The 19,568-nt window shown below is 50.9% G+C and overlaps 1 protein-coding gene across 2 annotated transcripts in view; it reads left to right on the forward strand.

Annotated features, from left to right (window-relative positions):
• Positions 1-241: 241 nt before the first annotated feature.
• Positions 242-19,568, forward strand: part of KLHL25 (kelch like family member 25) — a 36,579-nt gene continuing 17,252 nt past the window's right edge. Inside the window, exon 1 of one of the 2 annotated variants that reach the window (XM_050797961.1) lies at positions 242-427. The gene's annotated coding sequence lies outside the window, so the exon portion shown is untranslated. Of the gene's footprint in view, positions 428-11,891; positions 15,903-19,568 lie in introns of those variants that run through there. The other variant, XM_050797962.1, reaches the window with a different exon arrangement.

Here is a 19,568-nt window from a genome sequence, read left to right on the forward strand (position 1 = left end):
CGTCGCGTTTTGTTCCCAAACTTGGGCCGCTGGGGTGGGCAGGCGCCTGTCTCTTTAAGAATCTGGTCGAAGTCCTTTTCCTCGCCCCTCCCCGCCCCCGGCCCCCCCACGCCCCCGGTCCCCCCTACCCCCTCGGGGCCGGCGCGGCGTGGGGCCCACCCCTTTCTTCTCTGAGGCTGCACTGAAGGGTTCGGCTACCCATCCGTCACAGAGGCGATGCCTCTGATTGGCTGCTGCGCTTCGGGCCGGGAGGCGGGGCGGGAAGGCCGGAGAAACTAGTTTGTTGGTGGCTCCTCGGCTATACCGCAGCGGGAGTGTTTTGGACTGTAGAGAGCCGGCCGACGGGAGCCACGGCGGGGCCTGCAGAGCTCGCGCGGTCGGCTAGGGGTGGTCTCTGAGGCGGCGGCGGCGGGGAGCGCCTCCGGCAGTGAGTACCCAGGCCGGGCGGGGGCGCCGTGCTCTGGCCGCTGCACCCGCGTCCCCGCTCCCTGCGCTGGGGACTCGCCACCCCCGGGCCGGGCCGGGACCTAGTGCTCGGAGCCCCAGCGGGGCTGTGTGTCCCGGGAGGAGCCTGCACGGCTGGGGCGGGGGCCTTGGGACAATGGTGGGGAGCGGCGGCCGGCCGGCACCCCGCGGCTCCGCGAGGGAATTCACCGAGAGCTCTGCGCGAGGGAATGAATTGTTTGGCAAATGGATGTTGCGCGCGGGAGCCGCTACTCTTTCCCCAGGGAGTGGTTGATTCATTGAGTCCGCAGACTCTCTTTTTAAAAAATTACTATTGATCCTGGACAGAGAGACTGCTTGTCTTTGAGGACGCGAGCGGCGATGCCCCGCGCCTTGGACGCCCAGGCCGGATGGCTGCCTGCCCGGCGCAGAGCGAGAACCCGGGGTTCACAAGGGGAGGGTCTGCGCGGGCCTGGCCGCGGAGCCCCGGGCCGTTCACGTTCCCCCTGCCAGGGTCCCTCGTTTCGGTTTGCAGAACTGTCCAGCGGCAGAGAAAGGTCGCATTCGAAGGCACACCCACCTGTCCACCTGGGTGGCGGCCAGCCTAGCAGGTCCAGAGCAAGCCCTCCAGCCTGACTCTAATTCCCACGCTTGCCCTGGCTCCGAGACACCACCGCGCGATGTTACGCCCCCACTCCCCCTGTCTCTTTCGTAGTTGCTTTAGAAGCTTTTCTTTTGGGGGCTTGTGCCCGGGAGATACCAGATACTTTTTTGTGTTGCTGCTCTAAGCCCCCAAAGTGCATTCCCATTGTCTTTGAACAAAGAAAAATCTCTCTAGAGGCCTGACCCCGCGAACTGTGGGTGAGGGGGCGGAACCAGGCCCCTGCAGGTTTAATCTGGACGCTCTTGGGTCCTGCTGGATCCCGGTGGCTTTGACCTTGGGGAGGGCGGGCTGGGCTTTGACTCTCCTCGGTAGTCAGGGCAGAGAATGCTAGGTGTCTGGACCATCTGGTTCCACTCTGTCGGCCCAATAGAGGGAGGAAGGGAAGTAAGTTAGCAGTGGCACCAGGAGAGGAGGCAGGATCCCACGGTCTGTATCCTGGAGCAGATTCCAGTGACTGTGATGGGGCCAAGCCCTTTGGGACCCTGGGCCCCAGTCTCCCCATTCATAGGAGGAACTGATGCTCAGTGTGCTGATCTGAGCTGTGAGGATTCCTGGCATGTTGGTGAAGGCTTGCCTGGGGGTCTGGGGAAGAGTAGGACACGGTCTACCCCATCTCTGGGTCCATTTGGTGTCCCAAGACCGGAGGCCCTTGGGTCCCCAAGCTGTGCCTGTGAAGGTTGACGGAGTCAGTCTTTTTCTGGCCCGGCAGCTATTTCAGTTGTCAGGCAGTGGCTCCAGGGAGGTTGATAAAAGGGAAGCAGAAATGGAAGACACCTTCATCCTGGGGTCTTGGGCTGCAGTTGGATTTATGTGTGTGGTGCGGAGAGAAGAGCTGAAGACAAGCTGTATGCTCCACATCGGAAGCAGGTTCTGTAGCCCGATGCCCCTTAATAGCGTTTTAAATCTGCGGGCACCCCGTGTGGGCAGAAGAGAGCAGGAAGAAAAGAGAACAATTACCCAGTGAAAAGCAAGCTTGATTCGTCCGTCTATCACTTGGGCGGGGGCAGCAGGGAAGGGTAGTATGAGTGAGAGTGTTACTTAGTGGGTGGTTTGTGACTGATTGATTAATTCATTCATTCATTGTTTGAACAGACCTGAGTGGGCACCTGCTGTGTGCCAGGCCCTGGGTTAGGTGCTGGAGACTCTTCCTTTAGTGAGCACCTACATAAGGGAGTGCCGGCACATGGATTAGGAACCATGACACATCGTAGTGATAGAGGTAGCAAGAGGAGCGGAGGAGACACAGGTGGGCAAGGCTTCTTGGGGAGAGGATGCCTTGACTAAGATGGGAAAGGCATGTCACAGCCCAGATTCCAGGTGTAGGGCAGCCACCTTTTTCCTGTCTCTCACCCACACTTCTCCCAGAGGCCAATTCATTGCCAACCTCAAGATAGGCACAGGTTGAGGCCATGGAGAATGCAAGTGGGATGTGGTGGAAGGTTTGCTCTCGTCCCTCGTGTCTGGCCGCACAGTCAGCAGTCCAGCGCATTTGCAGGAAGCTGGATGGCTTCTGGATGCAGCCTCTCTTCTCCGGGGATCCTGAAAGAACCTACGTCCCTGGTCCCAAAGACCAGCCCATTGTCTGAGCCTCTAGTCCCTCTGTACCAGCAGGCAGTGTAGGCGTAGCCTGGCCAGTGTGAGCAGAGCTGGCACAAGAAAACACAGTGGCCAGACACAAATGAATTGGTTGATTGAAATGCTGGTTTTCATCTAATGTGGTAAATTTCATAATTTAATTGCCTCAGCCAGCCAAGGCTGTTGAAGCATTTTCCCCACCAGGAAACACTTAGTTGGAACAAGCTGTGGGTAGAGAGGGGAGGTGCAGAGGAGCAGGGAGGAGGGAGAACTTAAGCATCCACAGCTTTCAGTCACAGCATCCTAGCAGGACTTATCAATCAGCAGCTATCCCCAGCTGATGGAAGTCAGCCCAGCCCCTACAGCAGGTTCCAACCCCTTTCCTGGACCACCTCATTGCCGTACCAGCCTAAAGGTGTCAAAAGCTGATACCTGTCATCTTCAGGGCCTCATCATCCCATACTGCCTCCAGGTCCTTCTGGGGCTGTTAGGAGCTGGGGAAGGGGTGCTGTGGGATTAGGTGGGGAAGCGAAGGGGTTTAGGGATAGGAAGGGCTCCCTGTTAAGTCCTTTTAACCCAGGAGCAGTGGAAAGAGCATGGGCTCTGGCACCAGACTGGTGTTCAAATGCTGTGGGTCTGTGATCAAGTTCCTTAACCTCATTGAGCTTTGTTAGCTTTTCTCAGGGATATGGTGAAGGTTAACCACCATATTATGCAGAATCCCCTAGAATGGGGTCTGGCACCAAATGGGTGTCAGTCATGCCAGGCTCCCCTTTCCCTTTTTGGTTTTGGTCTCTGGGTGTAGAATTGAGCTTGGGTGCTTTTGCTCTGCAGCTGATTTGCAGCCCTCCCCTGAGCCCCCAGTCACCTCCCCCTACCCCTGCCCCGTCCCTCTCTTGACACTCTTTCTTATTGCTAAACCTTTCCTTCCAAGCCCTGCCCCAGCACCTTGTTGGATGATAAAGGATACGTGTGTATGTATTGACCTTTTTTTCTTTTAAGAAGGAGTCTCGCTCTGTCCCCCAGGCTGGAGTGCAATGGTGCCATCTTGGCTCACTGCAACTTCCACCTCCCGGATTCAAGCAATTCTCCTGCTTCAGCCTCCTGAGTAGCTGGGATTACAGGCACACACCACCATGCCTGGCTAATTTTTGTATTTTTGTAGAGATGGGATTTCTCCATGTTGTCCAGGCTGGTCTTGAACTCCTGACCTCAGGTGATCTGCCTGCCTCAGCCTCCCAAAGTGCTGGGATTACAGGCATGAGCCACTGTGCCTGGCCTTTTTTTTTTTTTTTTTTTTTTTTGAGACAGAGTCTTACTCTGTTGCCCAAGCTGGAGTGCAGTGGTGCAATCTCAGCTCACTGCAACCTCCACCTCCTGAGTTCAAGCAGTTTTCTGCCTCAGCTTCCCCAGTAGCTGGGATTACAGACGCCCGCCACCACACTCGGCTAATTTTTGTATTTTTAGTAGAGATGGGGTTTCACCATGTTGACCAGGCTGGTCTTGAACTCCTCACCTCGTGATCTACCTGCCTTGGCCTCCCAAAGTGCTGGGATTATAGATGTGAGCCACTGCGCCTGGCCTTTTTTTTCTTTCTTTCTTTAATGGCAGCTCTGTGGTCTCAGAAATCAATTTCATTGAGAAATTGCACCAAATTTTCTGCAAATACATACAAATCTTCCCAGCCATACTTTTCTCCCACAGTGGTCTCCCGTGCCCTGACTTGGGTACAGAGTATGAGGCTCACCTGGGCCACGTCTTGTTTCAGTGTGACCAAGGTCTGAGGCCAACTCCGTGTCTTCACCATCCGGTAGCTAGAACCTTCAGATCTGGAACCTGTTGGCAGAAAGAGCACTTGAGTTGGAGTAGGGGAGTCCTGCTTGGCCCCTGCTTGGCTGTGTGACGCCATGCAGGTTCCCTTACCTCTGTGAGCCTCAATTTGCTTTCCTGTATAATACTTCTATTAAATGTTTTGCTATAGAATTTCAAAAGTTCTTGCAAGCTCTGGTATTCAGCCGTTTTATAAGGCTTGAGTTACTTGCTTAGCCCTTCTGGTCAGGAAGAGCTTGAGCAGCCAGTAGAATACAGAGGGGCCAATTTAGAAGTCAGGAATGGACTGGGCACGGTGACTCACGCCTGTAATCCCAGCACTTTGGGAGGCTGAGGCGGGCGGATCACCTGAGGTCAGCAGTTTGAGACCAGCCTGACCAACATGGAGAAACCCCATCTCTACTGAAAATACAAAATTAGCTGGGCGTGGTGGCTCATGCCTGTAATCCTAGCTACTTGGGAGGCGGAGGCAGGAGAATCGCTTAAACCCAGGAGGCGGAGGTTGCTGTGAGCCGAGATCGCATCATTGCACTCCAGCCTGGGCGACAGGTGCAAAATTCTGTCTCAAAAAAAAAAAAAAAAAAAAAGAAGTCAGGAATGGGGTTCTAGTTCCAGCTCTGCCTCGGATGTGTGCCGTGGGAATTGGGCAAGTTACTTTCTCTAGTTTTTTCACCTGTAGAATGAGAGGGGTGACGTAAGCAAGCTCCTAGTTTCCTGGAGACTCGATTGAGATTTTCCCAGTAACTCCAAAGGGACGGGGCTATTCTTGAGCCTCCGTCAGTTCCCTGTCCTTGCCCACTGCCTCAGAGTTTCGGGCCTCCTGCGAAGGGGTGGTGGAGACAGAAGACTGCATCAGGGAGCACCAGGCTGGGCTTAGGGGAGCAGGCGAGGGCTCAAAGGAAGGTGGTGTATGGGTTACTCATTTCCCAAGGCTGCCGCTCTGGTTGTGGGCAGGGAGCTGGGCAGCAGTTCATGGGAGCACCAGGATGACCCCCTCTGGAATGGCTAGGGTGAGACCTCCCTAGTGGGATGTCCCTTGGGCACAGAGCCAGGGCCACCTCCCAGCAGAGAGTTGGAGAACGAGCTCTGAGGAGCAAGGGGGATCTTGAGCAAATTAGCCGGACGTGGTGGCATGTGCCTATAATTCTAGCTACTTGGGAGGCTGAGGCAGGAGAATCACTTGAACCCTGGAGGCAGAGGTTGCAGTAAGCCGAGATTGCACCATGGCACTGCAGTCTGGGCAACAGAGTAAGATTCTGTCTCAAAAAAAAAAGGGGGATCTTGAGGGAGCCCAGTGGGGCAGGAGGAGGCGGCTGAACACCAGCCTGCAAGACCAGTTGGATGACTCCTCCCACGGGGAAGCAGAGCTGAGCAGGCCGTGGGAGCGCTGTGCCTGCTGCCACCAGCCCAAGGGCCACATTCACCTTAGGTGTCACTCCCCACCCACCTCTGCCAGGAGGAGCCTTCCACCATCAGCCATGTGGTGAGGAGTAGGATGCAAGGAAAGAATGGAGACAAAAAAGCCTTGTTTACATTTTTGCCTGTTCCCATTGGGCCCCCAAGGAGAGGCTGACCACAGATCCATCTAGGCTGAGCATAATTAATTTCCTAATTGAGATAAGGAGAAGCTTTGCTCATTCAAACCGCAGGACAAGCTGCCAGCCAGGTTTGCTGTTGGCCAGGCCAATTTGTGAGAGGAGTGAGGGCCAAGAGATGGAGCAGTTCTCTTTCTAGAAAACTATGGTGATTCCATCCATTGCCCAGAGTTCATATTCTGCACTCTAGCTGAGCTTGTGAGACCTTGGCAGCAAGTCCCTTAACCTGTGAATGCCTCTGTTGTTCACAGGCTTGGAAATCTGAGGGAGAAAGGTATCCAGCTCCATTCATGCCACAAACATTTATTTAGTTTTCTGAATGGCTCGCCCTGGAGTAGAAGCTGAGGAAAGAAAGTCAGGTTCAAAGAGCACCTGCTTGGGAGCTCAGTGTCTGACGTGGGAGGCAGACAGGTGGTATGGCACAGTGCTAGAGTCTCAATAGTGGGCGTGTTGAGAGTCTGCCTCAGTTTCCTCATTGATGAGGTGAGGAAGTGGACTGTTGGTTTCCTCATTTCAAATGTGTCCGGGGAATTTTTTTTCCCCATCTGTTCTCTGCCAGGCTCTGGGATTCAGTGGAGAACAAGGCAAGGTTCTCCCCGGCCCCCTCCTGATCCCACATTCAGCTGAGGGAGGCAGACAACAGACTGACAAAAATATGAAGCTGCAGAGGAAGTAGACAGGGAGGTGTGGGAAGATGGTCAAGTGAGGATGCCCTCCAAAGAGGAGTCAAGGAAGGCCTCTCTGGGGTGGTGACATTTGAGCCAGCCGCGGGAGGATCAGAGAAAGGCCTGCCAGGTGGGGAGCACAGCTCGTGCAAAGACTGGGCCTGTGTGGGCTGCGGACGAAGACACCATGAGGCACAGAGAGGCGCCACACCCTGACTATCTGCAGTCCTCTGGTACAGGGGGAGACTAATGATAACATTGTTCTCTTTCATTTTATTGTTTTTCTCTGATTTAAATAATATATCAATGGATTTCCTTTTTTTTTTTTTTTTTCCTTGAGAACTAGTTTCTCTCTCATTGCCCAGGCTGGAGTGCGGTGGCGCGATCTCAGCTCACTGCAACCTCCACTTCCTGGGTTCAAGCGATTTCCTGCCTCAGCCTCCCAAGTAGCTGGGATTATAGGTGCAAGCCAGCACGCCCAGCTAGGATTTCCTTTATAAATGAAAAGTATAGGAAAAGATGGAGCACAGTGTGAGGGTCCATCCTCTCCTTTGTATCTGTCCACAGATGGGTGCATACCCTTCTAGTCCTCCGTTGTATGTGTAGATTTTGCATTTATGTAATTTGAATCATACTCAATACTCTACAACTTATACCACTTAGTGTGTGGTGGAGCTCTTTTTCACAGTGTCGTCATATTCCACACTGCAGCCAAACCATCATTTCCTCTCATTGTGTCCTAAGGAGAGACTTTAGGTCATGCCTCATTTTCCCTGTACGATCAATGAAATCGTGTGTCCTTGATCGTGCATCTTTATGAGCAAGTGTGATTATGTTAAATTTTCATTGTCAAAGCCAAATGCCTTTTGCAAAGACTTATTCAGTTTACTGTCCCACTAATAATAGTGCCTGAGTGCCCATTTCTCTACAGACTCACCAATTTTTTTTTTTTTTTTTTGAGATGGAGTTTTGCTTTTGTCACCCAGGCTGGAGTGCAATGGCGTGATCTCGGCTCACAGCAACCTCCGCCTCCTGGGTTTAAGCGATTCTCCTGCCTCAGCCTCCCAAGTAGCTGGGATTGCACGCCTGCACCACCAAGCCCAGCTAATTTTGTATTTTTGGTAGAGATGGGGCTTCTCCATGTTGGTCAGGCTGGTCTCAAACTCCTGACCTCAGGTGATCCGCCTGCCTTGGCCTCCCAAAGTGCTGGGATTACAGGCATGAACCACTGCTCCCAGCCCCCAAATTTTTGGTATTATCCGCATTTTTAGTTTTAGTTAATGTGATGGGGCAGCGGGGGCGGAGGGGGAGTGCAGGGGCGGTGGAATCTCATTGTTCCATTAAAAAAAAAAAGTTTATTCAGGCTTTGTCCTTTGATTCTAGTCCACGTTTGTCTTTCCAGAAGATCAAAATTTATTGAGTGATGGTTCTGCCTCTCATTGGTCTCTTGACCTCAGCTGGGGACTCATCTGTGAAATGAGGCCGTTAATCCCTGCCCGCCCCTGCCCACCACTAGGCTGTTGTATTTTTTACATGGGAAAATGTTCCTAAAAGTTCATTTTATGCTGAGAAGCTCAGCAAACATGAAGAGGCATGGTTTTTTACTAGGGAAATGGAAGTATCTGGAACATTTTGAATTCATGACGGATTCAGGCTGGAGTGTTTCTCACTGCAACAGCCTCCCGGGTTCATGCCATTCTCCTGCCTCAGCCTCCCGAGTATACAGGGGAGGCGCGGCTAATTTTTTGTGTTTTTAGTAGAGACTTTGCGTGTTAGCCAGGATGGTCTCGATCTCCTGACCTTGTGAGTCTCGGCCAAAGTGCTGGGATTACAGGCTTGAGCCACCGTGCCCGGGAATTCAGGTGTTTCTAAACAGCCAGCATATACAGGGGAGTAGCTGGGGTGACTTTGCCCATGTGCATTGGAGCTGGCCATAGGTGGGAGGTGTCTGCCTATTGTCCCAGAGATGCACGGGACCTTACCTGGCTGAGAGAGCCATCTGGCTGGGCTTGAGAGCTCTTCACAGAGGGCTGACCCAGTCAGTGATCTGTCACCTGTCTGCAGGAATAAAGAAATGAGCCAGGAGGACAGAGAGAGTTCCCTAGCTGGTCTAGAAAAAGACCCAGAAAGGGGCAGTGGCCACCACAGACTCAACCCTGTTTACTTGCCTGTGTGGTCCCAGGAGGCATCAGGCCCCGTGATAGAGGAGCCAGGGAACTGCTGACCATGGCCTGGGCCCCAGAGGAATTCATTACTGCTGGGGTTAGGTACCTGGGGACGTTTTGGCCAGGCTCTCCTCACCCTTCAGGAAGCAACATCCAGGTTTGGCCATGATTCCCCTGCTGCCCTGGAGATGACTCAGAACCAAGCTCCAGAGGAGGCTCCTGTGATCCCAGCCAGCCTGACCTACTTGGAACAGTCTCAGGGACGGATGTAGGTAGGGGAAGGGAGAGGGTAACCAAGGGGACAATGGGACCCTCAAAGGGCTTGGTAGGGAGGCCTCCTGCCTTTATACCTCTGCAGCTAGTGAGCAGAAGGGAGAGGGGAGGGGCCTCGCTGAAAGCAGTTTTTGCATTTATTAGACACCTGCTGATTCTGAGAGTTGGGTGTTTCATTAAGAGAGTAAGGGAAGCATCTCACTCTAGAGCTGGTTTTGCATTGGGTTCTCCTGGGGCAGGGGGGGTGAGTCGGCTGCCTTTGCTGGGCTCCTGTCCCACTGCCATTCTGAGCACAGCTTGAAGGCATTTCGCTGAGTTGGAGTGAGGTCGGATCACCAGGTTTCTTTTCATGCATCAACTGGTATATCTGTGTTGCAGGAAGTTGCAGTTGCTATTTTTACCACTCCAACCAGGACTTTTTACTGGGAGGTACAATTACAAGCAAAATGCCAGGGTTTGGCTGGTTAGCTAAGCCCTGGGAGGCTGCTGTGGGCTGAGGCAGGGCCACTGCACATGGTCCTGTGTTGTACAAAGTAAGACACGTTTGCATGTGGACACACACCTACCCTGGTTGCTGGGCGGCTTTGTCTGAACCACTTCCTGTGCCTGGAGTTTCCTCTAGGTGGGGGAAAAAAAGGACTTTGCTGGGTTTTGCCCGGATAATTGTACCTGGCTGCCGGGCAGCTCCAAAACTGTAAGCCATGTTGTTCTGACTGCCCAGAAAGTTGAAGCTTTGTTAAACGAGATTGAGAACCTACTCTCTGCTACCCACTGTGCTAAGGACCAGGATACATCAGTCTCTGATGTAGAAATACATCAGTCTCTGCTCTCTAGCATCACATGTTCAGGAATTGAAAATGCAGAAAGCGTGAGTAGTCTCTGCACCTTTTGGATGATTACCTGGTGTGTTTTTCATGTCTATACATTATGACTAGAGGCCAGATGGGGCTTATATTGGTTTCTATTGCAGCATAACACATCACCACAAGCTTAGTGGCTTACTCAGTACCTATTGATTAGTGCACAGTTCTGTAGGCTGGAAGTCTAGGCTGGCCTGACTGCGTTCTCTACTTAGGGTCTCACAAGTCCAAAATCAAGGTGCAGCTGGACTGGATTCTTGAGGCTCTGGTGAAGAATCTGCTTCCAGGCTCAGGTTTTTGGCAGAATCGAGTTCCTTATGGTTGTAGGACTGAAGTCTGTCCCCATTTCCTTGCTAGCCGCAGCCGGGTGCCAGTCTCAATGCCCTCCATCTTCAAGCCTGCAGAGATGTGTCACATCCTTTCTTGCTTCGAATCTCTGACTTTTACTTTAGGGACCAGCTGGAGAAAACGCTGCAATTTTTTTTTTTTTTTTGAGACGGAGTTTCACTCTTGTTGCCTGGGCTGAGTGCAATGGCACAATCTCGGCTCACTGCAATCTCTGCCTCCCAGGTTCAAGCAATTCTCCTGCCCCAGCCTCCTGAGTAACTGGGATTACAGGTGTGCACCACTACACCTGGCTAATTTTTTGTATTTTTAGTAGATACAGGGGTTTCATCATGTTGGCCAGGCTGGTCTCGAACTCCTGACCTCAGATGATCCGCCTGCCTCGGCCTCCCAAAGAGTAGGGATTACAGGCATGAGCCACCGTCCCAGCCAACTCTGCTTTTAAGGGGCTTATTGACTAGATCAGGCTCACCCAGATAATCTCCCTTCTTTAAGATCGACGCCTGGCCTAAAATGTTTAAATATGGCCGGGCACAGTGGCTCACGCCTGTAATCCCAGCACTTTGGGAGGCCAAGGCGGGTGGATCGCCTGAGGTCAGGAATTTGAGACCAGCCTGGCCAACACGGCAAAACCTCATCTCTACCAAACAAACAAACAAACAAACAAAAATACAAAAATTAGCCAGTCGTGGTAATCTCAGCTACTTGGGAGGCTGAAGCAGGAGAATAGCTTGAACCCAGGAGGCAGAGGATGGCAGTGAGCTGAGGTCGCATTGCTGCACTCCAGCTTGGGTGATAGAGCAAGACTATGTCTCAAAATAAATAAATAATAAATAAAATGTTTAAATATGGTATATGTTGATTATCCTGCAAATAATACGGCAGGTACCAGGCAGGCACCAGGGAACTCTCACGTGGGTCTAACAGATCTCTGGCTCATTTTGATTCTTTCTCCCGTGGGTATTGTGGCTAATCCCCGTTTCATTTAGCAGTATTTATTAAGCATCTAATCGATTCTAGGTAGCAAAGATGACACAGAACGCTGTCCTTGAGCTGCCAGTACAGAGAAGGGCACAATACACAGTGACCTGAGGAGTGGACAGTGCAGTCCAGCAGTAGAAGAAAGGCTGCCGTGCTGCAGCAGAGACACAGAGGGCAGAAGAACGCTCATTCTAGGAGACACGACAAAATGATGTTCTTTACTGCATGCCATATGCCCTGTGCGCTGTATGGGGTGCCACATTGTAGGTGCTCAGATTTCAGTGTATTTACTGCATTCATTTTCTGAGCATGTACTATGGACAAGGCCATCTACATGACCGACAAATATAAAATCCAGAGTGGGGTGCAGCTGTGAAGGGAGAGATTATGGAGGGGAGGGTATGGGGCTGAGCAGGGAGAATGAGGGGAAGGGAGGGGGAGAGCTAAAGCTGAGAGAGGGAGGAAGAGGGGCTGGGGGTGGGACAAAGCTGGAAAGGGAACCGATTGAACATAGCTTGGATGTGAAAGCATCATTGAAGGCTTTTGAGCAGGAGCTCTCACAATTTGGCACTGGGTTGTTAGGTGTGGGAAGAGAGGGTTCAGGGGCCTGGCCATAACCTGGCCTGCAGTGGTGGTGGCAAGACTGGGAAGGAAAACCCCAATGCAAGGTCCCAGGAAGGAGGATGCAGTGGAACTTGGTGGCTAAACAATATGCTAAAAATGTGTACATGAATGACTGGCTATTTATGGGCACCCATGTTTTTGCTATAAATACACATACATATGTAATTTCAAGAGACCAAGAATTATCAACTGCAAAGCCCAAGTGTAGCAGTCTACTCATGGCCCCTGTACTTTGCTACTGGAGGGCCTGCCCTCTGCAAACCCCTGAGGTCTGTTTTTTTGGAGAAGGATGAGGTGGTCCTGTGGGGGAGAGAAGGCTTTTGATAATGAAGGGAGGAGCAGGCAGGGCCAGCTCATTAGAGGGAGACAGCCAGCAGTGGGTGAGAGGGTACTGGGTCCAGCTGCCTCTAGTGACAGCAGGCTCTAGTGCCTGCATTGTAGAACAAACAGGATGGAGACCCCCTGCATAGGCCCCCATGCTTCCTACAGAAGTTTCTTTTTGTGAGTTCTTGAAAAAAACTGTGGTTAGTGTGGAGGATAAGAAAAATCTTCTGGCCAGGCGTGGTGGCTCACACCTGTAATCCCAGCACTTTGGGAGGCCAGGGCGGGTGGATTATTGGAGGTTAGGAGTTCAAGACCAGCCTGGCCAACATGGTGAAACTCTGTCTCTACTAAAAATACAAAAAATTAGCCGGCATGGTGGCGTGCACCTGTAATCCCAGCTACTCAGGAGGCTGAGGCAGGAGAATTCCTTGAACTCGGGAGGTGGAGGTTGCAGTGAGCCAAAACCACGCCATTGCACTCCAGCCTGGGCAAAAAGAATGGAACTCCATCTCAAAAAAAAAAAAAAAAAGAAAAGAAAAATCTGGTACCCCAGTGTTCTCAAAGTGTGGTCTGGGTGTCCCTGAGATTCTCTTGGTGGAGAGTCCACAAGGTCAAAACTATTTTCATGGTAATACTAAAACATTATTTGTCTTTTTCACTCATTCTCTCCAGAGTGCATAACTCAGTGAACCGATGTTTTCCAAATGGCTGGTGCCTGATGTTACAAAATCACGCATGGGTAAACAATCCATTCAAAGTGCAGGACAGGCTGTCAGATGGGAATGCCACTGAGTACAAAAGTTCATTGATATGGGCTCAGATTTCACATTGCAGCTAACCTTTAAGGCACTATACTTGTCAAGCTTTAGTGTAGTATCAAAGGAGAGTATCCACAATGATCTGAAAATACAATCTCCCTTTTCCAACTATGTGTGTAAGGTTGGATTTTCTTTATATTGTATAGTCAAAACAATGCATTTCAACAGATTGAATGCAGAAGCAGATATGAGAATCCAGCCACTATCTGGTCAAAAAGTAATTTAGAAAAATGACATGTAACAGTTGCACATATTTTGGGGACACCTGTGATATTTTGATACACAGCATACAGTGTGTAATGATCAAATCAGGTAACTGGGATACCCATCACCTGAAACATTTATCTTTGCTTGGGAAATTGATTTATGAAAAACACCTGTTACTGCTGAGCACAGTGGCTCACGCCTGTAATCCCAGCACTTTGGGAGACCGAAGCAGGTGGATCATTTGAGGTCAGGAATTTGAAACCAGCTTGGCCAATATGGTGAAACCCCGTCTCTACTAAAAATACAGAAAACTTAGCTGGATGTGGTGGCACATGCCTGTAATCCCAGCTACTTGGGAGGCTGAGGCAGGAGAATTGCTTGAACCTGGGAGGCGGGGGTTGTGGTGAGCTGAGATCATGCCATTGCACTCCAGCCTAGGCGGCAGAAAAACATTTGTTATTTATGTTAACATGTGAAGGTTTTGTTATTTTAAATTAACATAGTTTTTTGCTCAGTTTTAATTTCAACTCTGGTAAATACCAATAGGCAAAACCACATAAGCAGAAGCCCCTTAGGGTCCTGAGTTATTTTTCAGTTGTAAAGATCCTGGGACCAAGCAGTTGTTGAGAAAAGCTGTACCATCTAAAGCCCCTGAAAACCGGGAGCTGAGTGTCGGACCCTGTGCCTGGCTCTGCAAACCACCTTCCCTTTTCAGTCCCTCACCAGTCCTTTGGGGTTGGTGTAATTCTTTTAGTATCTGTTTCACAAATGAGGAAACTGAGGCACTGAGCATGAATCCCAGGCACAGGTCTCACAGCGCAGAGGTGGGAGCGCCGGCACGTGGGGATGTCCCAGGCAGAGAGGAAGGCAGATGTCGGGGGGTGGGACAGGGGGAGCCTGCTCTGTATGCTCTAGTCCTCCGCCTAGTATGCAGTGCTGAGCCTGGCAGGGAGGTGTATCTCCATGTGCTGTCCTCTTTCCTGATGCCTGGGAAGACAGGCATAGATTTGCTGTGGCAGCGGGAGGCTTGGGAAATCAAGAGTTTGTAATAGCATGCCTCTGTTCAGGCACACGCAGTGTTGGTGTGCTTCATCTTCATAAATATCCTACATTTTGCTGTTTTGGAGTGAAACAGCTTTGAGTACTGGCTCCAGCCAAACTAAGGATGTGTGCACGTTGCTTATCTTCTCAGAGCCTCAGTTTGCATATCTGTACAACCAGGACAGGGAGACCTTGTGAAGATGTTGAAAGGATTGAATGAAAGAATATAGATAGGGCTCCTGCACAAAGGCTCACATACAGCAAGGTGCTTGAAGATAATACCACTTTGGACACAGAGTTCAATAGGTCAAAAGGGTGTGCAGTGAAAACAGTCTCCCCTGCTCTCCTCTCCGCCATAGCTAGCAGTAACCAATTTCTTACATAGCCTGCCGGAGAGAGTTTGTGCATGTGCCAGTAGGTGTGTCTATATTATATATGTGTGTGTGTATGAATAGTCTGGTTTTTCACACATATCAAAGGTAACATCTGAGCCGGGCGCGGTGGTTCACACCTGTAATCCCAGCACTTTGGAGGACTGAGGTGGGCAAATCACCTGAGGTTGGGAGTTGAAGACCAGCCTGACCAACATGGAGAAACTCTGTCTCTACTAAAAGTACAAAATTAGCTGGGCGTAGTGGCACATGCTTGTAATCCCAGCTACTTGGGAGGCTGAGGCAGGAGAATTGCTTGAACCGGGGAGGCAGAGATTGTGGTGAGCCGAGATTGCACCATTGCGCTCCAGCCTGGGCAACAAGAGTGAAACTCCATCTCAAAAAAGAAAAAAGTAACATCTGATACACAGCTCTTTGATTTTAGTGGAGAAAGCCAGTTGTTTTGTTTTTGTTTTTAAGACGAAGTCTTGCTCTTGTCGCCCAGGCTGGAGTGCAATACTTCGATTTTGGCACTGCAACCTCCACCTCCTGGGTTCAAGCGATTCTCCTGCCTCAGCCTCCTGAGTAGCTGGGATTACAGGTGACTGCCACCACCATGTTGGCCAGGCTGGCAGGTGATCCACCCACTCAGCCTCCCAAAGTACTGGGATTACAAGCATGAGCCACTGCCCGGCCCCTTTGGTGTTTTTAGACAGCTGTGTGGTACTCCACTCTGTGCAGGTGCCCAAGTTTTATCTCACCAGGCCTCTTATTTGTGAACATTGTGGTTGTTTGCAGCCCTTCCTTTTGTAACCATGCTGGGGCATGTAACCATTTTGTAACCACGTGCAGGCATGATGGAAAGGAAATTTTTAGGAGTGGAAATGCTGGGGCAGAGGGCACATGCATTTGTCATTTTGTAAGATGTTGCCCAATTGTTGTCTGAGGAGATTGTGCCAGCTATGCTCCCCCTGCTCTCATCTCTCTCGGCGGGTAAAGGAAGCGTTGTATCTTGGGCTTTGGGAATTGAGAGGCATTCTCATTCTGATTCAGTATCAGCATTGACAGCCTGGTGAAGAACAGAGCTTCTGGAGAACAGGGAGAAAGAAATTCACTACCAGTAAGTGGCCAGTGCGTGGCTTTTGTTCATTTTTTGTTCTGTTCTGCATGTTTGTGTTCTTCCAAGACTGTCGCTCCTGGTGGTTCACTGAAAGTGATATCTAGGCCACAGTGCTTTTAATGGCTCCATCTGTGGGACCAGACAGGAGGAGAGACAGCCTCCCTCCAGGTCCTCAGGCTGCATCTGTTTACAAAGGCCAGTCGTGCTGTAGCGGCGGAATCCTCCTCAGGGGGCCATGTTGGCTTTGGAGGGAGCCAGTCTTGCTGCCCTTCTTTGTTTCTCTCTCTGGCTTGCTCTGGATAAGTGGAAGTAAACAAGTTACTTCACCAGGTGGGTGAACCTGAGTGCCGAGTTCTTTGTCCCCTCTGTGGTGAGAGCAGTGGAGTCCGTTGTATGGACATTACTCCCGTCTGGAGCAGCAGCTGGGCTTGCAGATGACTCCCAGCTCTGGGGTCCAGAGAAAGCCTGAGCAGCGCCTCCAGGCTGAGGGGGTTGGGATGCGGCAGGTAGAAGCCAGGCGGCACCTTCCGTCTGCCTTGGCAGATTCAGAGGGGCCACCACCCCTCCCTGAGCTGAAAGAAGCCTCTTCGTTGCAGGGTGGTTTAAGTGTGGCTTGCGGGTGGCCTACCTGATAAATAGAACTTTTAGGACAGTGTGACATAAAAAAATTTTTCTCGAAAGGATTTATCTCAAGAGAATACAGTGAACCAACAGAAGCAAAAGGCATTATTTTTTCCTTGGATAAAAATTCAGAAAATTATGGGTGAATGGATTAGTAAGCCATAGTGATGTTTCCATGGACATTACAGTTTACAGTTGACAACCACAAAGACACTAGACTGAGGTTCGTGAGGGCTCCAGAAGGCTGGGTCCCCAGTGTCTGCACTTGGCAGACCCCTAATCAGTCTTTGTTCAGTAGTGAGGGAAGGGTAGGAAAATGGCAACTGTGAAAAGTTGAGGTAAAACCAGTGTAAAATAGTATTCCGTAACTGCAGTAGTTTCAAAGTGTTTATTTTGGGATAAAAGCTGAACGTAATAAGCCAAAGTGAAAATAGTCATTGTGTTTGCAGTGTTTCTCAATCTTGCTGGCACCCCCCACCCCTAAGCCTTTTTAGACATGTTTTTCCTAATTACACCCACCCTCCTCATTGCATTTTAATACCGCGTATATATCTATGCCTTATACATACGATGAAGAAGAGTTTTTCATTCCCCAAGAACTAAGCTGTGTGTCCCCATCCACTGCCTCCTCCCTGCTCACCCTGGTCAGGCGGTGTGGTTCTAGGGCATTAGTGTCTTTTCTGTCTTGCTCCTCACTGTTATGTCAGTAAAAGACAACACAGTGGAGCTCCTGGGTGAGGCTCGTGGCCTCTCTCCCTTGGTCTGCAGAGCTCCCACTCAAGAAGACAGGATGCTGGGCAGAAAGGCGGGTGCTGCCCATCCATGGCTGCTTCTATCTGTACCTGCCCCAGGCTGGATGTGTGGCCTGGACAGTTCCTCCCATGTGAGGGCTCGGCTGGCTTCTCCTCTTAGCAAGATGGCTTCTCTTTTAAAACAAACAAACAAGCAAAAAAATTGTTGGTGAGGAGCTGGCCAAATCCATACGTTGCCTTTGAGTAGCTGGGCAAGTCCTGGATAGGTCCTTTCTCTAGGGTGAACTTTCTCAATCCTGATTCCCCATGTGATCACAGAGGCTGCTGCCTACTAGGACCAGTGACCCACAGGAGAGAAGTTGATATCATGGGGCCTGGGAGCTTAATCCTCTTCAGGATCCCACTGTCCTGGTTGCACAGAAGCTGGTGGAGAAGGACTGCTTAAGGGGTAGACAGAGAGGACAGTGTCCTGGTGCTGGGACCTGCTGGTGGACACAGGGCTGAGGCCCCACAGACCTCTCTTCTGTCCCCTTTGGTGCTCAGCAAAGAGAGGGATGGCCTGGATTTGAACACCACCCCTTCCCCAGTCTTGGGCCAGTGAGCTCACATAGTGTAGTTGTGGGAACAGACTCAACAAGACAGAGCCCTGGGCTCTGCCCCCACTCCTTGCGTAGCTTTGGGCAAATTGCCTAACATCCCCCTGCCCAGTTTCCTAAGCTGTGAAATGCAGACCATGATTATACCTAAGGCTGAGTAGGGATGAGGTGAGTTCACACACGAAGCGCTGAGATGGTGCCCAGCATATCGTACTAAGCAACTGTGATCAGCACTGTTGTTGCCATTATCATTAACCTGCGAGCTTCTATTTTCTTATCGGTAGATTTTTTACAGAAATAGTGTGGCATATGGCAGGATTGGATTTTCTGGCTCTCTGGTGGGTGAGTGAAGGCGTGTAGCTGGTTTTGGCCAGTGAGATGTGAATAGAAGTGCTGTGTGTTTTTCCAGGCCAAGCATTTAATTGTCAGTGCTATGCTTTCCAGAGCTCTCTCTCCGCCCTGTGGCATAGTGACTGGTGACATGGTGGCAGCTCTGTCATCTGGGTTCCTAGGAGTGGGATTGATGAGCACACTCATCACCGCCTGAACCATGATGCATGTATTAATAGTATGAGCAAGAAATAAAATCTTTCTCCTGTACAGCTGCTGAGATTTGGGGGTTGTTCCTTGCTGCGATAGAACCTTGTCTGTCCTGATTAAGACAGAAAGTCATAACCATGTTGAGCTTGGTTGTGAGGATTAAATTTTGTATGTAAAATGCCTAGCACAGTATCAGGTACATGATAGTCGTGCATTTGATTTGGCTCCCTTCCTGGACAGAATCCCCTATTCATCTTTAGCAGCAAGTGTTGCTTCATCTTTCAGCAGTTTCACAGGCCTTGACCCCTTACCTCCTGTTCTGTGCCTTCTTTGTGAAGAAGAGCTTCACCAAGCTGTTTAGGACCCAGCATGGTGCACTGCCCGACCCATTCCTCTGGAGTGGAGAAGGCATCCATCTCAACTTGTAATCACAGCTCCCACTCCCTGGTGACCAGAGGCTGCAGTCACCCTGGGACTCGGAGGTCGATCCTGGAAGTTAAAGTGGCTGCCCTTCAAGTGTGCTTAATGTTTGGGTGCGTTAAGAAAAAAGGCTGGAGCATGTGGAGAAGGCACTGAAACATTGGCCGGCCCTCTGGGTCTGTCGGGACCTCCCTTCACTTTCCAGGCTTTGGCTGCAGGCTGACGGGTAGCCATGTAGAGAGTAGTCCTCTGATTCATTGTCCACAAGGGAGACTGTGTCTGTGTCTGGGTGGGGAAGGAGACACAAGTTTGAGAGCATTGGTTGTTGGCAGTGTTGATCTTGACCTCAGAACAGCAGGTGAAGCCAGGTGGTCTCACTGCGTGCACTGTCAGAGGCTGCAGCAGGGCTGTGGTTCTGTGCTATTGGGGTGGGCATTGGCTGGGAGCTGTTTGATGCAGGGACCTCATGGGATTGCCTGAAGGGGAAGCCCATTTATTACCAAGCATTGTCCGAAGCAAACATCCTCAGGCCTTCCCTGATCCTTGCTCCATTCTAGAACTGCCCCATGGGCAGCCCATTCCTGTGCGGGAGGCATGGGGGCCAAAGTGAGGCAAGGAAGCGGGGGTGAGGCTGCGGGCTAGGAGATCTGAATACTGCCTAGCAAACTGTCCACCTGAGACCAGAAGGTGCCATTTCACAATTCTTGTGACTTCACTGCAGGTTTCAGATCTTTTTT

The sequence above is a fragment of the Macaca thibetana genome, chromosome 7 (genome assembly GCF_024542745.1).
Source record: "Macaca thibetana thibetana isolate TM-01 chromosome 7, ASM2454274v1, whole genome shotgun sequence".
Taxonomy (NCBI): Eukaryota; Metazoa; Chordata; class Mammalia; order Primates; family Cercopithecidae; genus Macaca; species Macaca thibetana.